The sequence below is a fragment of the Panthera pardus genome, unplaced genomic scaffold (assembly GCF_024362965.1).
Source record: "Panthera pardus isolate Hobbes unplaced genomic scaffold, ASM2436296v1 HiC_scaffold_8, whole genome shotgun sequence".
NCBI classification, from domain to species: Eukaryota; Metazoa; Chordata; class Mammalia; order Carnivora; family Felidae; genus Panthera; species Panthera pardus.
The window spans coordinates 52,406,222-52,424,939 of record NW_026527013.1 but is presented as its reverse complement, the minus strand read 5'-3'; the positions used below and the strand labels follow the sequence as shown (position 1 = coordinate 52,424,939).

The 18,718-nt window shown below is 50.4% G+C and overlaps 1 protein-coding gene across 15 annotated transcripts in view; it reads left to right on the top strand.

Annotated features, from left to right (window-relative positions):
• ATP2B2 (ATPase plasma membrane Ca2+ transporting 2) overlaps positions 1-18,718 on the top strand; it is a 383,598-nt gene that overhangs the window by 80,661 nt on the left and 284,219 nt on the right. For 13 of the 15 annotated variants that reach the window (XM_053898117.1, XM_053898118.1, XM_053898119.1 and 10 more), the window contains exon 2: positions 4,870-4,914. The exons of 1 other annotated variant lie outside the window; for it this stretch is intronic. The gene's annotated coding sequence lies outside the window, so the exon portion shown is untranslated. Of the gene's footprint in view, positions 1-309; positions 329-4,869; positions 4,915-18,718 lie in introns of those variants that run through there. One more of the 15 variants, XM_053898116.1, reaches the window with a different exon arrangement.

Here is an 18,718-nt window from a genome sequence, read left to right as displayed (position 1 = left end):
TCCCTCTTGCTGCATGCCAGGGCCATACCACTTGTTAAACATTTTAAACCTCACCCCTGTATTCAAAAATATTTATTGAGCACACACTGTGTGCTTCAGGCACTGAGTTTAACAAGCTCTGGGATGGTTCCTCGCTCAAAAGCTCATGGCAGATTCACATCCGTTACTGCAGTGCAAGAAATCTAGACAGCACCTGCCGTGGGAGTTAGAGAAGGGTGCCTGCACGCCTCGGCCAGAAATGAAGCAGAGACATCCTGGAAAAGTTACTCAGTGGGTGAAATTCCACACTCCAGATTCTTCTTGAATCCCTGAACGGCAGAACACCAAGGTATCCCTGAGAGATCTTTCAGGCCAGCATTCCCAAAGTGGGTGCTGTGGAATGCTAGCTGTGTGAGATGTGAATAGACATCACTCAAGAAAAGGTTCAGATAAAGTTAGTTTGGGAAATGCTGGGTCAAGCAAAATGAAACTGGTTTCTATGTTGCAGGACTTTACAGAACCTTGATGTATTATTCCCTGCTTTGTGACATCTGTAAGGAAGGTGAGGGCGATAGTATGAAACAAGGGGACGCTGTTTTAGGGAGCCTTTCAAAAGTCTAATGCTCCCCAGTGCTCCCTCTGGGCGATTCTACTCCAACTCCCTTATTGACGGATAAGGAAACTGAGGCCCAGAGAGTGGCTGGCACTTGGCTAATGTCTCACAGGGAGCAGGGGGTTGATCTGGGACTAGAATCCAGGGCTCCTCTCTTGTAAGCAGGCTATTCAGGGCATGTGGTTTGGGCCTAGGGTGCTAATGGCATGTGAAATCACGTGCACTGAAGCAATCCTAGGAAGATTACTGGGGGAGGCAGGACATGAGCTGGAAAGTCTAGGGACTCTGGGAGCCAATGACCTGTGACTTTATTGACTAAACAGTAGTATCACTGAGAACCAGATACATCCTAATTAGTGCCCAGTTTGCATAGCGAGAATTTCAGGCTGGGGAAGGCTTCCCACCCGAGATTAGTCGCTGAATTCACAAAAGATGGAAGCACTTGGAAGTGTATTTTCCAGGTCCCCTCTTCCAAGAAGCCTCCCCTGGTTGCCACCCCCGAGTCAAAATGATCCCTCCCCTGGAATTCTCACTCCATATGTTTCGAAGAAACATTTTACCCTTACTCCGTTCTTTCTGGCCAAGTTTCAGTTTTAGCCAGTGTAAGATCTAGTTTATAAGCAGTTTGAGAGCAGAGCTGGGGGGAGGTTAGCATTTTTCAAGAACTCCCTGTGTACTAGACACAGTGCTCCATGTTTTCCCTGCATCCTCCATTTTACCTTCACCGACGCACCTCCCCCACAGTAGTGGTTTCTATCCCCATTTTACAGAGGAGCAGACTGAGGCTTCCGGAGGTTGAAGTGACTTACTCAGGAAAATGGGCCAGTAAATGGTGATGCAGAGACTTGAATGTGGGCCCTTATTTCCCTTTCTTGTCTGCTTGCGGACTTGGGCTGAACCAAGCCGTAGATAATCCCACAGGCATGCTGCTGTCCTGGGGCAGTGACCTGAAGCCTGGTCTGTTTTGTCTCTACAAGGCTGGAGTTGAGGCCCCACCTAGCAACCATGCTCCAAGCTTGGCCCTGTCTCAACTTGTTGACTGTAAGAGGATCCAGGGTGTGAATTGGGGTCACCTGCAATTTAGAAGGACAGTAGTCCTAGACTGACAGCTGCCATGGTCTTCAGGCTCCCATACCCACTGCTCCTGTGCCCAGACACACCCCAGGCTGTCTGGAGTCCGTGTCTCTCACTCCCCCTCATGTCACACCAGAACTTTCCATGATGGGCGGGGAGGGAAGCTCTGGTTTTCCCACCAATCACTCTCCATCTCTGCCATTCACCTCTGTTTATGGACAGAAAAAACTTGGACCCAGGGTTCATAGCTGTTGTCAGTACAGATGAAATTTTAACAGTGTTGACACAGAAGAACCACTCTCCCTGCAGTTCTGGTTTGGGCCAGGGGCTGGGGTCGGTCTCCTTTCTTCCGTAATTAAAAATTCACCAGCAGGGACAGATTGCTCATCAATCTTTCATCTCAACAGTCTCTGTTGGAGAAGACAGGGGCACCACTGATGAGGCGCGATTGGCTGCCTGCAGCTCCAGACCTTGCTACCATGTGCATGGGTTCAGGGCCTTTGGTGGGAAGCAGGTGAGGCCAGCTGAGCCTGGGGAAGCCCCTTGAACATCACCAGAAGGTACTGCGTGTGACAGGTGGCTAATTCTGAGCTTTCTACCTCCTATGACCTAAAGGCATTAGGGAGAGGCCACAGAGGGTCAGAAAAACGTATGCAACAAAATGATCAGGAGGCATCTAAATAACCACATGGCTAGTCTTCTCCAATTAAAACGATGGGACATAGGGACTCGAGAGTTGCTAAGAGTAGATCTTAAATGTTCTCACCGCAAAAAAAAGAGACGGTAATTATAGGACCCAATATAGGATATACATATATATGCATATATGCATTACTTAGACCTATGCTGGTAATCATTTTGGAATATAGAAGTGCATCAAATCAATATGTTGCAACTTACACGATGTCATAGGTCAGTTATATCTCAATAAAACCGGAAATCTATATACGATATATCTTCCATGTTTTAGTTAAGTAGGAAAAGTTAATAGAAGCTCTCCAGTTTAAAAAACAACAAAAACAAACAAAACTTTAATGGGATAATGGGTGTGAGGACCTCAGCACAGAGAAAGCATCCAAGTCCCGACTCTCATTATTATCATTGTTGTCAATGCCGTTGCCTCTGCTGCAGAACTGACCTGCTGTGCTGGTTTTAGGCATGCTAGGTAACTTCTCTGGGACTCAACTTCCTCATCTCTACCATGTGGATTCTAACAGTACGTGCCTCCAGTAGCTGGGGTGAGGAGTAAACGAACTGGGGATCCTTCAGTGTTGTAAAATCGCTATTGAGCAAACACAGCCCGACATCAGTCTCCTGACGTGGCTGAGCCCTCGTGTATCCCAAGCCAAGGGGAAGGGATAGAATGGTGGCCGAACAGAACACTGCCTCTGCCATTTTGTGTCTGTGTGGTCTGTGCAGGACCACCCACCTCTTGGCCTCAATTTCTCCATCTGTGTACTACAAAGCAGGTATGAGAGCAGGTGATTTCCTGGGTCAGTTCTGGTTCTGGGTTCCATGAAACCCTGCACGTGGCTGCCTCTTGTCCGGCTCAGGTTTTTCCCAGAAAAGTTTTGGGGAGAGGAGCTCTCAGGTGGCCACTTTGTCTCCATGACTGTTCTGCATCAGCATTCATGCCTGTGGGTTCCCTGCAGCTCTGCTCCCGGATCTCTGTGAACTCTGGGCTGGGCTGTCTTTCCAGGAAGGGGACAGCCTGGCTTCACAGTGAGAGGAATTTGAAGGGTGCCTAGTGGAAAAGAACAGGCAGAGGTTGCAAGAGGGGCTCGGGGCATGGGCTGGATTCCATGTGCTGGGGCGTGGTGGGGCAGGGCTCACTCCACGTGAGCAGAGAGATGCCAACTAAGAGTGGTTAAGGTGGCACCGAGCTCCTGACACCTGGTAGGACCTGCTTATCCTTGCCTCGGGGCCTAGAGGATGTGGGTTCTGGGGATGAACAGGGTACAGGAAGGCAGGGCCACTGTGCTATACACCTACCACTTGCCCCTTGAGACCACCCTCTACCCTCTCCCTGCTGCCCTGTGCCCTGGGAGAGGACCTGTAGTCATCAGTGCACTTCCTCCTCTCTCTGGCTTCCTGTTGGCTTTGGCCAATGGGGAGCTCCAGCAGGATATACAGTGAGGGTGAGGGGAGAGATGTTAGGTTATTTAATATTCAGCTGTTTCCCTCAGGGTCCCCTTGGGCTGGCCACATGCCTTGACTCCAGGTGCCAACTCCTTTCGGGGGTCTTCTCTGTGCCTGGGTCTGGAATCTGTTACCTCTTCCCACGCCCTGGGGGTGGTAGCAGCAGAATCCCCACTTCTGCTCCCCCCCAGGGAAACCACACCACTCCTGCACACCCTTTTGTGACGAGGTCCTTTTTAAACCCTTAGGAGCATGCCTGATTCGGCCCCCCAGAACCGCAGAGCAAGGGCACTAGAAAGGAATGCAGGAGAGGAGGCAGCAGCCCCCGCCCCCACCCAAACTGTGTCTGGAGTCTGATGCCATCTTCCTTTTTTTTTTTTTTTTTAAATGCTTATTTATGTTACAGAGAGACAGAGACAGAGTGCAAGCAGGGGAGGGGCAGAGAGAGGGAGACACAGAATCTAAAGCAGGCTCCAGGTTCTGAGCTGTCAGCACAGAGCCAGAGGAGGGGTTTGAACCCACGGACTATGAGATCATGACCTGAGCCGAAGTCTATGCGGAACGGACTGAGCCACCCAGGCACCCCTAGCTCCATCCTCTTATTCTTGATTTCTCCAAGGGGCCAACCTGGATTTCTCCCTCTGTACTTCTAGTCTGTCTGGAGCAAGAGAAGCGAAGGCAGGGGAGGGAGCCCAGGCAGGCCTGAAAAGGGAGCACACCTGGGCTGTTCGGGTCCTGGTGGCAGATCCCACAGCAGGGACGTCACAGTTGAGCACTCACAGGGGCCAGACAGGTTGGGATTGGGGAGCATTTGTGGCCTGAGCTGGCAGCCCTTGTGGCTGCAGCCCATCGCTGGCCTGCTGGCAGATGGCCCAGAGGTACAGCTGTCCCCAGAGGGTCAGAAAGCCGGACTTTTGCTTGAAATCCCTCAGTTTCTAAATACTGGGATCAGTTCAAATATTAAATTTTAAACAGCCAGATCTGAATCTGGCCACCAGTTTATGACCTGGAAAATACAGGCCCCTCTGACAGACCTTTCTGATCTCAATCTCCTTTGCTTGTAGGTTTCCCACACCCGGAGTGCAGACTGAGAGCAGCCCAGGAAAGAGGTGAGTGTGAGAGCCAAGACCCCTGGTTCACCTGGAAGGACTCAGAAGCCCCACTCTCACCTGGGCACATACTTCAGCACCATCAGTGGCCGGGTTTAGAAATACGTGGTTTGTGAACCATGCGTCTATACCACCTTCATCCTCCGTACCCCTCTTGTCCTGTGTGCCCCAGCCTTCCTAACCTTCCTCCCAGCATCTAAGCTCTCAGCAGCCACTCCAAAAAACCTATGGGTAGCAGTGGAGGAAGAGGGAAGCCAGAAGCAGAGCTGAAGCTGCAGTTTGGGCCTATTTCCTAAATGTGACTTCCCTGCTCCCCAGTCCCCCCCAAAGCCTGGATGTGGCCCTTTTACGTTAGTGTGATATTTTACCAAAATAGAGGTGCGCTTGGATTAGTAAATGTTCTTTTGCGATAAAAAGCAATACTCATGTGTGGGTTACAGGGCCGTTGTATCAGTCATTCACACTTTAGTATCTTTTAATGCCATCTGATTACTTTTTGATTACTCTCTTGCTGGGGTCAGCGACACTGAGAGGTTGTCTGATTTGGGAATGGAGGAGGAGCACTGCACAGAGGGCCCTGGCCCAGCCTGGGTACAGGGCCTGACGAGGACATTTCTGGTAACTTAGTGACTGTGTGAAGCTGGCTATGGCCCTGGCAGTACTTTGTTTGGCCCCTGTCCTTGAGTGGGTGAGGCCTCTGGAGGCTAGTCTGTCAACCTTATCACCATGATGTCCCTGGGAAATCATGCCCCCCAACTCCAAACCACCTGCGTATAAACATTTGAAGACACAGCCCCTTGTTTGGGGGACTGTCTGGGACCAGCCAGGCTGATCCACTACCGATGGCCTGGGGCTGCTACCCTCAGTGATCTCAGAGAAATCATCCTTCCTCGGGGGTGGCTGTGTGTGGAGCCCCCTTCATTCCTAGATGGAATCAGCAGTTGCCCCAGGGTGTGTAATTGGATAGAGCCTTCCGCATCCAACCCCCCTTCCGCCCCCCTGGTCACGCTGCCCAAATCGCCACCATCTGTGTCACTCTCTGGGAGAGGATGAGGAAGAAGCTTTGAAAGCTTCCATCAAAATGTTAACTGAGGGTTCGTGGTGGTTATATCCACATTGCAAGGTTAAATGCAATTCAAGTTTTCCGTTTTTTCCGTTGTACATATCAAGCACCTGCTACTTTGATTTATTTCACCCCCGAATGCTCTCTGGGGGGGGTCTAGTGACCCATGGGTGCTTGCGTCCATTGTAGCAATTATCTGACCACATTAGCTCCGGCAGGTAGCTGGGCCTTGGGGGAAGGGACGTGGGACACGTAAGTTTTGATGGGGAAGCGAAAAGTGGCGCTGGAGAAGGATTAAGGAGCTGTCAGAGGTGAACGTGGCCTCCTTCTCTGGTTCTGCTGTGCTCGTGAGCTAGAGAGGCAATCACCATCGTTGTTCGAAAACAAGGTTGACCTGGTTTGTTCCCTCCATTAAAGCACCCCCTCTCCCCTTTCTTGCTAAGTAACCAGGCTCTCACTTGAAGGGCAACTTCACTGAAGCCAGGGATGGATGTCCTGCTCTTGCACTGACTATGGCCCCATAACCGAGGTTTTCTTTATTTCTTTCTTTCTGTCTTTTTTTTCTTTTTAAGATGTCTAAAATTACAACACAGACTCTGGGGAGCCTTTCATATGTGTGGTCAGAAATTGATACATTCCCTAAAGTGGCATAAGCTCCTAGAAAATTTTAAGAATTTTTAAAAGTTTCCTCTTTCGGAATGTAAGTAACCAGTAATTCCCCTTCTGGGAAACGTACCCTGAGGAAGTAGCCTGTGTACGTAGATTTATCCACACGGATGTTTATCATAGTATTATTTATGTTTGTTAAAAAACAGAAAACAACGTGAATGTCCAGCAGCGGGAGGTTGGGGGAGCCCGTTTTGGTACAGGCAGATGGGTAGTGGATGAGTCTGGCCAGCCACTGAATACGGTTTGAGATGAATTTTTCATAACGTAGGAGAAAATGGTCTTATTTCAGTGTTAAGTGAAAAGGCAATTTGCCAAAATTTAACTACGTTAAAAAAAAATGGGTAGAAAGAAACAAGCAGAGTAGCAGAGAGAGGAAGATTAGAGAAACAGATACCAAAGTGTGGGGGAGTAACAGGTGACCTATTTCCTTCTTTGTGCTTTTCTGCATTTCTTCCCATAGTGGAATGTTCACTATTTATCACAGAGAGTAGTCACAATTAGGAGAGAAATTCTCCCCACCCCACTCCACCCTGTGTATGTGTGTGTATGTATATATTTTGCTAGTCTGCTGTATAGGAAAGATTGTTATATTGGGGCTTTTCATTCTAAAGTGTTCTTTTTCTTAACACATTTTTTTTAACCCAAACCTGTGTCACATGGTATGCTTCCATCTCTCAAACTGTGGTTCTTAGAGAGCTTTTTTGGGGGCTGTATTAGTTTGCTAAGATGGGCATAACAAAATACCCCAGACAGGGTGGCTTAGACAATGGAAATGAATTTGCTCACAGTTGTAGAGGCCAGAAGTCTGAGATCAAGGTGTCCTCAGGTTTGTTTTCTTCTGAGGTCCCTCTTCTTGGCTAGATGGCTGCCTTTTCCCTGGGTCCTCATGTCATCGTACTAGGTGTTGTCTGTGTCCTAATCTTGCCTTCTTAAAAGGACACTAGTCTGTTGGATTAGGACCCACCCTCATGACCTCATTTTGCTGTAATTACCTTCTTGCAGACACTACTATGTCCAAACATAGTCCATTCTGAGATACTGAGGGTTAGGTCTGCAACACATGAATTTAGGGGTCACATCTCAGCCCATAACAGGGGAAGCCTATTCTCAGTGACTGTGGCCACTATTTTGCAGAGCACTAAGCTTGAAGCTGGAGTGGGAACAGGGATATAGATGGAGAAGACATCGTCTCTGCCTTTAAGAGGCCCCTAGGGAGGCGTGATGCAGGTACCAAATGCAACCAGTACACGTGGGTAACACCTCACCTCTCCAACAGCACCCAGAAGCAAAAGTATGACCATTCCTGGTTGTGGCCTGCCACCAGAGAGTGGCTGTTCAAGGTCAAGGCAAAAGAAAGAGTTCAGCGTGCAAAAAAAGATAATTTTATTAAGACGCTCTCAAGCATGTCTGCTGCAGTAAGAACCAGTGAGTTAGGTGTGAACAATTAAATCATTCAAAACTCAAAATTTAAGAACAGTTTTTCCTAGCATCACCTCAAAGTTGAAACTGGTGTATCAAATCAATGGTGGAGAAAAGGAATAGGTGAGCCAGTGGGGTGTGGAAGGTTGTGGTTGTTGAGTTTAGCAGAAGCAGAGATGATCAGACCGGAGAGTAGTGTGAGAACTGGGGAGAGGCTGAAGCAGGCATCTAATGGCAGGCACCTTGGATTTAAGGGGAGGGTAGGAGGGAACTACAGCAGGCTCTTGAGCAAAGGTGGAGCAGATTGAGAACAGAAGCTAAGAGAGACTGTAACAGAAAATCTATTTAGATGGCCTTTGCAGAGGTGCTGGGATGAGGGTCTAGATGTAAGTTCTGGAAGTGGAGCTGCAGAGGAAGATTTAGGAGATGGTCACACTATTTCATTTTTCTGGGTCTCTTCCAAAGTCCTTCCCTCTGCTTCATCCCCAGCCTGGCAAACTCCTAAGCATCCTTTAAGACCCCATTCAAGGAGCCCCTCTACCCTGAAGCTTTTCTTAACCTCCCAGGAAGACCCTCCTTCTCTTGACCTCAGCCCCACTTTAAAGCACTGACATAGCCTGTCGTGGGGATCTCTCTGCATATTCTGCTGTTTGTTGCCTGGCCTCACTGGGCCTCACTCAGCAAGTGTGGGTAGAGTAAGATTGATGATATAGTCAGTGGCTAGATATAAGCTGCATAGGTAGTTGGAGCATAACAGATTTAAAAATGATTCCAAAGTGAGTCTGTAAAATTTTACAAATTAGCAAGTTCCTGTTACGAGTGTGGCACTGGTGAGAGAGGAATGAGCAATGCAGACTCGGTCCCTACCCTCACAGAGCTTACAGCCTAAGGGGGGTAACAGAATAATAATTATAATGTGATGAAGGCAATGAAACCCTCAGCCTGCTGGGAGAGCCCAGTGGTGGGGGCTGCGTGGTGGAATCAAGGTGGGCTTCCTTGAGGAGGGGCTTATTTGAGGTGAAATTCGGAGGATATGTGAGGATGCATCTATTTGCACAGGTCATAGATGTTAGATGATGGGCCAAGAAGAAGGTGAGGAAAAGAGACCCCAAATAGGGGAAGTGGTATTCCTGCCAAGGCACAGCCTATGGAAAGATCCTGCAGGGAGTGAGAAGCATTGGAAACACAGAAGCTGAGCATTGCAAGAACACAGAGAGCAAGGGAGGTGGCTGGTGAGATAAGAGGTGGAGGCAGGAGGATAGCATCAGGGGGCCACCATTGTTGAGAGAGTTTGGATTTTAGTCTGTGAACATGAGGAATCCACCGGAGGCTTCTAGTCAGGGCGTAACACAAACAGATTCGTGATTTTAAAAGATGACCCTGGCTGCTGCTCTGCAGTGATTGGATGGTTGGGAGCAGGAGGGGGACCAGTGGGAGGCTCCTGTCCAGGCAGGAAATGGGGTAACCTTGACTTGATGGTGGCCATGGGTGATGAGAAGTAGGCAGAGGAGAATGGCTCTCACAATGTGGACAGAAAGAGAGAGAGAGTCAAGGATGACTCCAGGTGTGGATTTAGGCAAGGGCAGAGCATAGGACATCTGCACGAGTATTTGGGGGTGCTTTTGCCAGATGCTCACCCGATGCTGAGCTCTAACAGTCCAACCGCCAGCCCCTCGAAGAAGTTCTCACAGTGACACCAGCAGGTTGGATGGCAGGGAGGGTAGGACCCCAAGGTCCAAAGAGGCGAAGAGGCTGCCTATCTGAGGCCCAGTGTCCAGATTGGGACCCAGGACGGTGCCCAGCACCCTGGAGTTGTTGAGCATATGGCTGATTAAGGAAACATGACCCACAAAGCACAAAAAGTTGGTTTACCATTTTCCTCTGACTCAGCAAAATCTCTTCTCTCGGCACCTTTCCTGGGAGACTGAAAATCTGCCTTTATTCCTAGCCATCCACTTGGTACTGACCCTTTATTTCTTGCCCAAATGTCCTGGGACTTCCTCCTGCCCTGATAGATGTTGACACAGGAGTAAACTAAATAACATCTGATGGGTCTTCTCCCAGCTGCCTCTCATGTGACTCTCACAGTGACACCAGGGAATGGGCCAGGAGGTGTCTGGAGTCTCCCCATTCTACAGATAACAAAACTGAGGCTCAGGGAGAGGATGCCACCTGCCCGAAGTCACACAAGTCAGAATTGGGAGAAATAAAACTAAAACCCAAATTAGGAGATTCCGCATTCAATACATTTTTCTCAATTGCGTTTTTTTGTTTTGTTTTGTTTTGTTTTGTTTTGTTTTGTTTTTTGTCTTCAATCTCTCGGTAACTTTTGAAGTAAATGACCTGGCACATTTTGCTTTCAGAGCATCTGTTTGTTGCCTGCTAACAAAACATTTTTTTCTTTGGCTCAAACTGTTTGAACTCTACAGCCCTGTTGTGATTCCTTCCACATCTATGTAAATAAATCTTTTTAACAGCCAGCTGCAAAGCAGAAGATTCTGAGACACTGGGTCATCCGTTTGAGATCTTTTCCAGAGGCTGGCGAGCTAAAGTGGTGGGAGGTGAGGTCTGGGAGGCTGGTGAGGGGCTAGATCATGAGGACTTTGGGATGGGGCATGTGAAATTGTGAGCGGGGGAATGAGGGGGGCTGACTTGTGTATTAACAGAAACCCCTTGACTGCTTTGTGGAGGGTAGACGTGCACGGGGGAGGAGTAGAACCCAGGAGACCGGGGAAGAGGCTGTTGTGGTGATTCAGGGGAGAGACAATGGTGCCAAACCCGGATGGTGGCAGCAGAAGTGGGGAGAAGTGGCCCTGTTGAATAGATGACCCCTGGGGTGTGTTTTGACACCAGCTGCGGTGGCGAAATTCAGATCTGGCCCTAACCGCCCAGAGTTAACACGGACCCCACGAGTTAAAGGACACAGTTCCCGACAAGACTGCCCCAGCTTTGGATGTGAGCTGCACATGGGGTGTGCAAGCTGTCACATTTCTGCTGGGCTGCCCACAAGTCTGAAGGGTTCCTATAGCCCCCTTCGTCTTGATAATTCACTAGAATGACTCACAGGACTCGGGAAAGCACACTACTGACAGCTACAGTTTTATTATAAAGGAGGAGCCAAATGAAAAGACACATCGGTGAGGTCTGGCAGGGTCCCACCAGAGACGTGTCTGCCCTCCTGGCACCTTGGTTGTTGACCAACCAGGAAGCCTCACTGAGTTCCAGTCTCCAGAGTTTTTTTGGTTTTTGTTTTTCCGCATTTTAGAGAGAGAACGGGAGCGAAGGAGAGGGGCAGAGTGGGAGAGACAGAGAATCTTAAGCAGGCTTCACTCTCAGTGTGGAGCCCAACACGGGCTCAATCCCATGACCCTGGGATCATGACCTGAGCAGAAATCAAGCGTGGGATGCTCAACTGGCTGAGCCACCCAGGCGCCCCCAGAGTTTATATTAGGATTTCATTATGTTGGCATGAGTGAACTGAAGTCAGTCTCCATCCTCCCTCCCCTAGAGGTGGAGCTGGCTCAAAATCCTGATCCCCTCATGCCATAGTTGGTGTTTCTGGTGACCAGCCCCCACCCTGATTCAGCTTATTAGCATAAACTCAGGTGTAGTCCCAGGGGCTCATGAACGACAAGACATACCTCTGTCACTAGGGAAGTTCTCCGGATTTAGAGTCTCCCTCCCAGGAACCGGGGTCAAAAGTCAGTCATATTCATTACTATAAACAGGGTTGACACTGGTGTCCTTTACTAAGACTAGCAGAAGACTGGAGGCCAGGGGTGGGGACTGGGGAGAAGTAGGTTTGGTTGGGGGAAATGAAGGCTAACGTTTTGCACACGTTGACTTTAAGATGTTCGTTAGACGTCCAGGTAGAGGTGTGGAGTAGGCAGTTGGAACTATGAGTTTGGAGGTTAGGGAGAGATCAGTATATAGATCATATTTGAAGCCCCGGGACTGGATGGAATAACTCAGGGAGTGAGTGTAGTTGGGGAGGAAAAAAAGGAGCTGAAAAAAAGGAAAAAAAGGCAAGGCCTGCAACAGTTAGTGGCTGGGGAGGGGCAGGAGAAGTGGCGAGTGCTGGGTCCCCGGGCGGGTGTCTCACAAGGAGGGGTGATAAAGTCAGTGCTAAATGCAGTAAGTCAAGGAAGAGGAGGACCAAGAAATGGCCACGGGACTGGACAAGATGGGGACCGCAGTGACCTTGAGCTGAGTGGCTGCAGAGGAGGAGAGGTGACAGTAGCCGCCTGGGTGGGACGATGGTGGGAATGGTTGGTGAGGAAGTGCAGACAGAGAGCAGGGACCCCCGAGGGGCTGTGGGGCCTGTAAGGGTTAAGATGGGAGCTGTCACTGCACAGCTGGCAGCCAGAGGGGAGTGGTCCAGCACTGTCTGTACCTAGTTCCGGGCCAGGAGCTGGAGGCATCATTTGGCAGTTCAGAGTGTGGCCGGAGAGAAGAGATGGGAGTCACTACCCACACAGTAGAACAGAGTGAGAGAAGTGGGATGTAGGATAACAGAGATGTAGAGCCAGGAGAAATCACTCCTTTTTGAGGGCGATCAGGGCGGGCATAGCAACAAGGTATTTTTGTTGAGTGCCTGCCTACCCTGTCCTGGGAACATGCCAAGCCCTCGAAATGAATTCTCTTATCTAATTCCCACAGTGCTGGTACTGTCCCTATTTTACAGATAAAGGAAACTGAGGTTTATAGAGGCGGAGTCACTTATCCAAGGTCACACTCTTAGGAATTGCCAGATATAGAAGTTAATGCAGATTATAAAGGATTTTTACAGGTAAAGGTAAAAAAGGGGAGCAAGGGGATAGGCTGAAATGAGAACTCAGAGATAAAAAAGCCTATGTGAGTTTGGGGGGCCCTGGCAGAGTCATTTGGAACAAGAGTGGGACAGGTCCAGGGGCACCTGGGTGGCTTAGTGAGTTAAGCATCCGACTTCAGCTCAGGTCATGATCTCACTGCTCATGAGTTTGAGCCCCACGTCAGGCTCTGTGTTGACAGCTCAGAGCCTGGAGCCTGCTTCAGATTCTGTCTCTGTTTCTCTCTCTCTCTCTCTGCCCCTCCCCTGCTTGCATACTGTCTGTCTGTCTGTCTCTCTTTCAAATATAAATAAACATTAAAACAAAACCAAAAAAAGAGTGGGCAGGTCCTGAGTCACATCTGAGTCACTCAGGAGAGGGACCCAGTCCCTCTCTAGAATGCCATTCTGCTCAGGTCCCCGGCAGTTTGCCTTCCGGCAGGCTCCTAACCCCTCAGGCTGCCTTCATCCAGTAAGGGGAGGGTAACACATCCCTGCCTGGGTCAGGGCACAGATATGAAGGCTGGCAGGCCGAGGCAAGGGAGAGCCTGGGAGGAGAAGGGAGTGGGGGCTGTGAGCCGAGAGGCAGGTGTGGATCCTACACACCCCTGCCTGCCCCTCGGCCACCAGCTCCACCCCTACCATATCCTCACTCAGGGTAGGAAGGAGCCTGCCTCTGCTGGCAGTTCTCATCATCCCTGTCTGTAGAACAGGAGCAGCGGGCCCTGCCCACCCCTGCCAGGGTGCATAATCATGACTTAAAATATCGTTTGTGGAGAAAGCACTTAGCAGAAACGCCCAGGATAAACCAGGTGTCATCAGCATCATTCAGGAGTGATCGGGAACCACTAGTTCTAACAGACAGATGGATGAATAAGGAGAATGCCTTCTGAGGTGGGATTTGGCAGCTGTTTGATTCTAAGATGTCTCAGGTGTGCCGAGGCATGCCTGTGAGCCCGTGGGTGCTCCCACCTGTGAAATGGGCACAGCCTGGCTGATTTGGGCTGCATGCCACCTGCTAACAAGGACAGCAGAGGAAGGCCAGCCCAGTGGGATGCACTTCTAATACCTTTTGTGGTCACCAGGCGAGCTTTCCTCCTGGTCCCTCTGGCAGCGTGCATGGCTCTGCCAGGCAGACAAAGAAACTTGGCAGGGCCCTCCCCGTGCCTCCCATTTCACAGAGAAGTAGATGGAAACCCAGAGGGATGGGGCCAAGGTTCCCTCCAGCACGTGTTGACACTTGCTCCCTCAATCTTTGTATGAGCCATGGAAGGGGAGGGACAGAGACAAGGAAGGAGACTGGAGAGAATAAGCAAAAAGAGGAGACGGGGAAGGAAAAAGACCTAAGGTGGAGGAGGGAGGCTCACCTTTGTATTCGAGAAGAATATTAGGAATCCCAGTTCATCAGACACTTGGAGAGCGAGTGAGGCCGAGAACATTCTTCATTTGGAAACCGTCAACCCAGTCACTTTATCTGGACGTCCGTGATCCCACTATTTCACTCTCTTCATACAGCCAAAGTGTTGGCGGTTCAGTCTCCAGTTGCATGGGGAGAAGCATCTAAAAGGAAAAAAGCACTTAATGATACCTGCCAGAGGACATGATGTTCTGCCACACCCATGCATGATTTGGGAAGGAGCTTGTAAATGTGGGTTTGAAAATGCTTGGGATCTAGGGTCAGGCGACAAATGAGGCCAGGGCATGCCTGGCCCCCTCCTGCTTTCAGGCATCCACACTGGGCAGGCACCACCAGTTCTTGAAAAGCCAGTGCCTGCTCCACTCTCCCAGGGGGCTCCATGCTGCCTTCCAGAAACCCTGACTTGTGTGCCTTCTGGGCTGGCTCCTGGCTGTGGGTCATATTTCACAGCTTTCTGGAACTTCCTTACCTAGTTCTTGGTGTCTTCCATGAGCCCCTTGGGAGATTTGAAGGAGGGGACAGTTAGAGAGCCAATCTTGTGTCCTGAGCAGCCACCAGGTACAGAATGCCATGCCAGAAGCTTTGTGTAGGTTTTTTAACTTGAGATTTATACCACTTCTGAAAAGCGTGGGCATCACTGTCTCTGTTTCACATGCAGGCATCCTGAGGCTCAGAGAGGTGAAGTAGCATGCCCTGGATGGCCCAGCCAACAAGCGGAGGGGAGCAGATTGGGAAGCTGGGTCCACAGGACCCTAAGTCTGGGTCTAGATTCTGCCTGCTGCTGCCTGATATGCACATCCTACTCCCAGGATGGGTCTCTGAGGCTGGTGCTGATACTGATCCTGACTTTGTCTCTGGACTGGCTTGGCGATTCCTTTCTCCTTCCCCTCCATCATTTTTGCAAGCCCCAAGGCCCACTGTCCTCAAATGCAGTTCACGTCAGACCCCATTTAGGGAATCCCTTGACTCAAATTCTGGAAGAGCCCCCAGCGTCCTGGAAATGCTCCCAAATTGGCCCCTTCCAAGAATAAGTAAAGGGGATGGGCCACTCTAGGAGTTCAGAGGACCGAACTGATTGGTCAGGGCCGGAAGGAAGGCTCATGCCCTTTGGTTTTGAAGAATGTGATCATCAGAACTCCAATGCCAGAGCCTGGAATAGTGTGTTAGGAAAAAAAAAAAAAAAGATAAAAGAGAGATATAAGAAGGAAAAAAAGGGGACATGGAGAAGCAAAGGAACCAGGAATGGTTACAGAGAGTAGACTGAGTCACAGGTTTTTCCTGAGCTGCGATGAGCCCAGTGGGAATGTGAAACTTCACGGTATGGTAGGGGTTGAACGAGAGGGAGCTCGGGTCGTTGAAGAGTGACCCGGTAGTATGGGTCACTCAGTGTCAGGTCACACAGCCCACTCCCCCACCAGTGGACCGAAGGCACTGCAGTGTCCCAGTGAGGTTCACCTCGTCATCACTGTGTCGTCATCATCAGAAGGCGCTGAAAGTACAAGTGAGAGCCACTGCACATTGTGTTGTGAGTTTTATACCCATTCCTGGTAAAACCAAAACCCTGATAGGCAAAAGAGTTAGCTCTTACAGGGTTAACCTTCAGGAACTTGGAACCCCCCCTGCTACCCCTTCCCTCACACAGACCATCAGAGGGCCTTCCTCTCCCCCATCCACTGGCATTCCTATATTGGCAAATGGTTTGCCGTCTGGCCCCCACCGATGGCCCTTTGTTAGATGTTTTTCTTTAATTTTCTATTTCTTTTTCTGCATACTTGCAAAGCTCCCAGCTTCAGCCAGGCTCACCGAGACTTGTAGTAGCAGGACTGATCGATGCCGGGAGGCTCCTTGCGGCTGCCAGAGCCGCAGTCCTGGGTGGGGGCGGCCGCAGGCTCTGCAGCATCGGCTCTGTCCGCCTCTGCTGCTGGCAGCCAGAGCTCCACACGGCTCCTCACCCCGCAGCCCACTCCGGGCTGGAGCCCCGGAGCCCCGGGCACAGGAAAGTCCCGCTACTCCTGTGCAGCCAGCCCAGGACACGCTTGGAAGGGTAGGTAAGTGAGGGTCTGCAAGTGCCATGGACCCACAGAGGCTGGGCAGGAGCCACGGGCTCTGGGCCTCCTAGAAGAACGAGGCTGATAAAGCTGTTGCTCCTGAGATTGAAGGAGGAAACAGCTCAAGAGCCTGTTCTTGGTGATTCTGTGAAGCAGCAGGGGGACTTGGCTCTGCTCACCCTTCAGGTGGCCCAGAATTCTGGGGAAGGAAGGTTGCTATTGGCTCATATCCAAAACAAGGCAGTTTGTAGGACTTCCCCGAAGGACTTTAGCTCCTTCCTTCATTCTTTGCCAGAGGTTTTCTGAGGCCCAAGTATATGCCAGGCTCCCTTCTGGGCACCAGGGGGTTTATGGAGGGCTAGAATGAGGCCTTTACCCGGAAGTACCCCTAGTCTTGCCAGGAGGATGCTTCCTTAAAGAACTGTAATGTCACGTGTTGTGTGATAGGAGAGGGTCTTCCAGGGGCAGGGAGAGGTCACTCAGGCCTCAGGGTGCCAGAGGAGGGGCCATTTGGTTTGGGCGTTGAAGGATGAGTAGGAGTTCTTCGGAGGACAAAAGGCAGCCAAGATATTATGAGTGACTGAAAAAAGTTTGGACATCCAACAAGGTAATAGTTTATAGTGACAGGCTCAGCAGGCCTGAGCAGGGGCTGCAGAAAATGAGCAGAAAAGACTGACAATGGCCACATCATGAAAAGCCTCAAATGCCTGGTGAGGGAGTTTGGACTTGATCCTATAGGCAGATGAGAGGCACTGAAGATTTTAAAACAATGGTGTGATGTGGTCAGTTTTGCATCTGAGAAAACTGAGTCTGGCTACAATGTGGATGGGGTGAAGAGGGACCCAGGGAGTATCCTCCCCACACACACACACACCAAAAAAGAAAACTGTGACCTTAAACTCTTGGAGGCCAGTGCTTTAGACCAAGGTAGTGGGGTTAGGAAGTGGAGAACCAGGGAGAGCTCTGCTCTTTCCTGAGTTCCAGTGGCAAGGCTGGGTGGGACACCAACTGTGAGGGCAAAGAAAGAGTCTGGGATGATTTGGGAGTGGGCCGTGGAGACTGGATGGGTGTTGGGGGCTTCTGGATGAGAGAGGGGAGGAGGGAAGAGGAGCAGGTGCAGATGGGAAGGGAGGAGAGGTAATGAGCTTGAATGTGGCCATGGTGAGCTAGTGATGCTAGAGGGCTATCGCTGCAATACGGTGTCACCCTGGAGGCGCCCTCAATCCCATGTCCCAGCAGGCTCCATGGTAAAACCTTGGGAGCTGCTGAGTCAAAGCCAGATGTATCACCTGCACACCGTCCAGATTCCTAGCCCTTCCAATGTGGTCACTGAACTTGTGGTATCAGCCAGCAGTGAGACAGGAAGATCTTATCCTGCCCCTACTGAATCCTTTGAAGCTTGGGACTAAATGATACTGGGTGCAAGAATGAAAGAGGGGTGCCATGTCTTTACTGAGGGCAGGTTTTCCAAATATTAAATGGGAGTGCTGCTGGGGAGGTTGGTAGTGGAGAGCCTAAACTTGAAATTGGACATAACAGAATGACTTCGTGTCCTGGCTAGGTGCCGGGAGATCCTAGGCATGGTATCAGAGGGGAAGGGGAAGGGGAGACCCCAGGCTGGCTAATTGAGCATTGCCTTGGCCCCCCACTGACCCTTCTCCTGGGAGTCCAGGAATCCTTCTTGGTTTTGGAAAAGACCTTTGGTTAGGAGAAAGAAAAACTTTAGAGAGATCTTGTTTCTAAGTTGGGAGGCCCAATGCTGGAGGTCTGGGTGTGCCCAGCCTGGTGGGGGAGCCCCAGGTCAGAATTACCAAGAGAGACAACTCCATTGTGTTGGACTCTGTGCTGTGCTTTCCCTTGCCCAGACATAATCAGTCTTCACCCAAGGGGATCAGAGAGGTAAAGGAGCTGGCCGGTGTCATAAGGCACAAGGCAGAACTGGGTTCCTGCCAAACCTGGCCAACTCAGATGCAGGCTTTCTCTTCCCCCTCCACCAACCACCGTGCTGATGGTGCCCCTTGGTCTCTGGGTGAAGCTGAGAAAGATGGGACACTTGAAAACAGTATGAGACTCATCACAAGATTACCAAATTAAGTCTTTTTTTTTTTTAAACATACAGTGATTGGAGGGGCACCTGGGTGGCTCGGTTGTGTCCAACTTCAGCTCAGATCATCATCTCGTGGTCTGTGAGTTCGAGCCCCGCGTTGGGCTCTGTGCTGGCAGCTCAGAGCCTGGAGCCTGCTTCTGATTCTGTGTCTCCCTCTCTCTCTGCCCCTCCCCTGCTCACGCTCTGTCTCTCGCAAAATAAATAAACATTAAAAAAAGTAAAACATAGGGGCGCCTGGGTGGCTCAGTCTGTTGGGCAGCCGACTAAAGCTTGG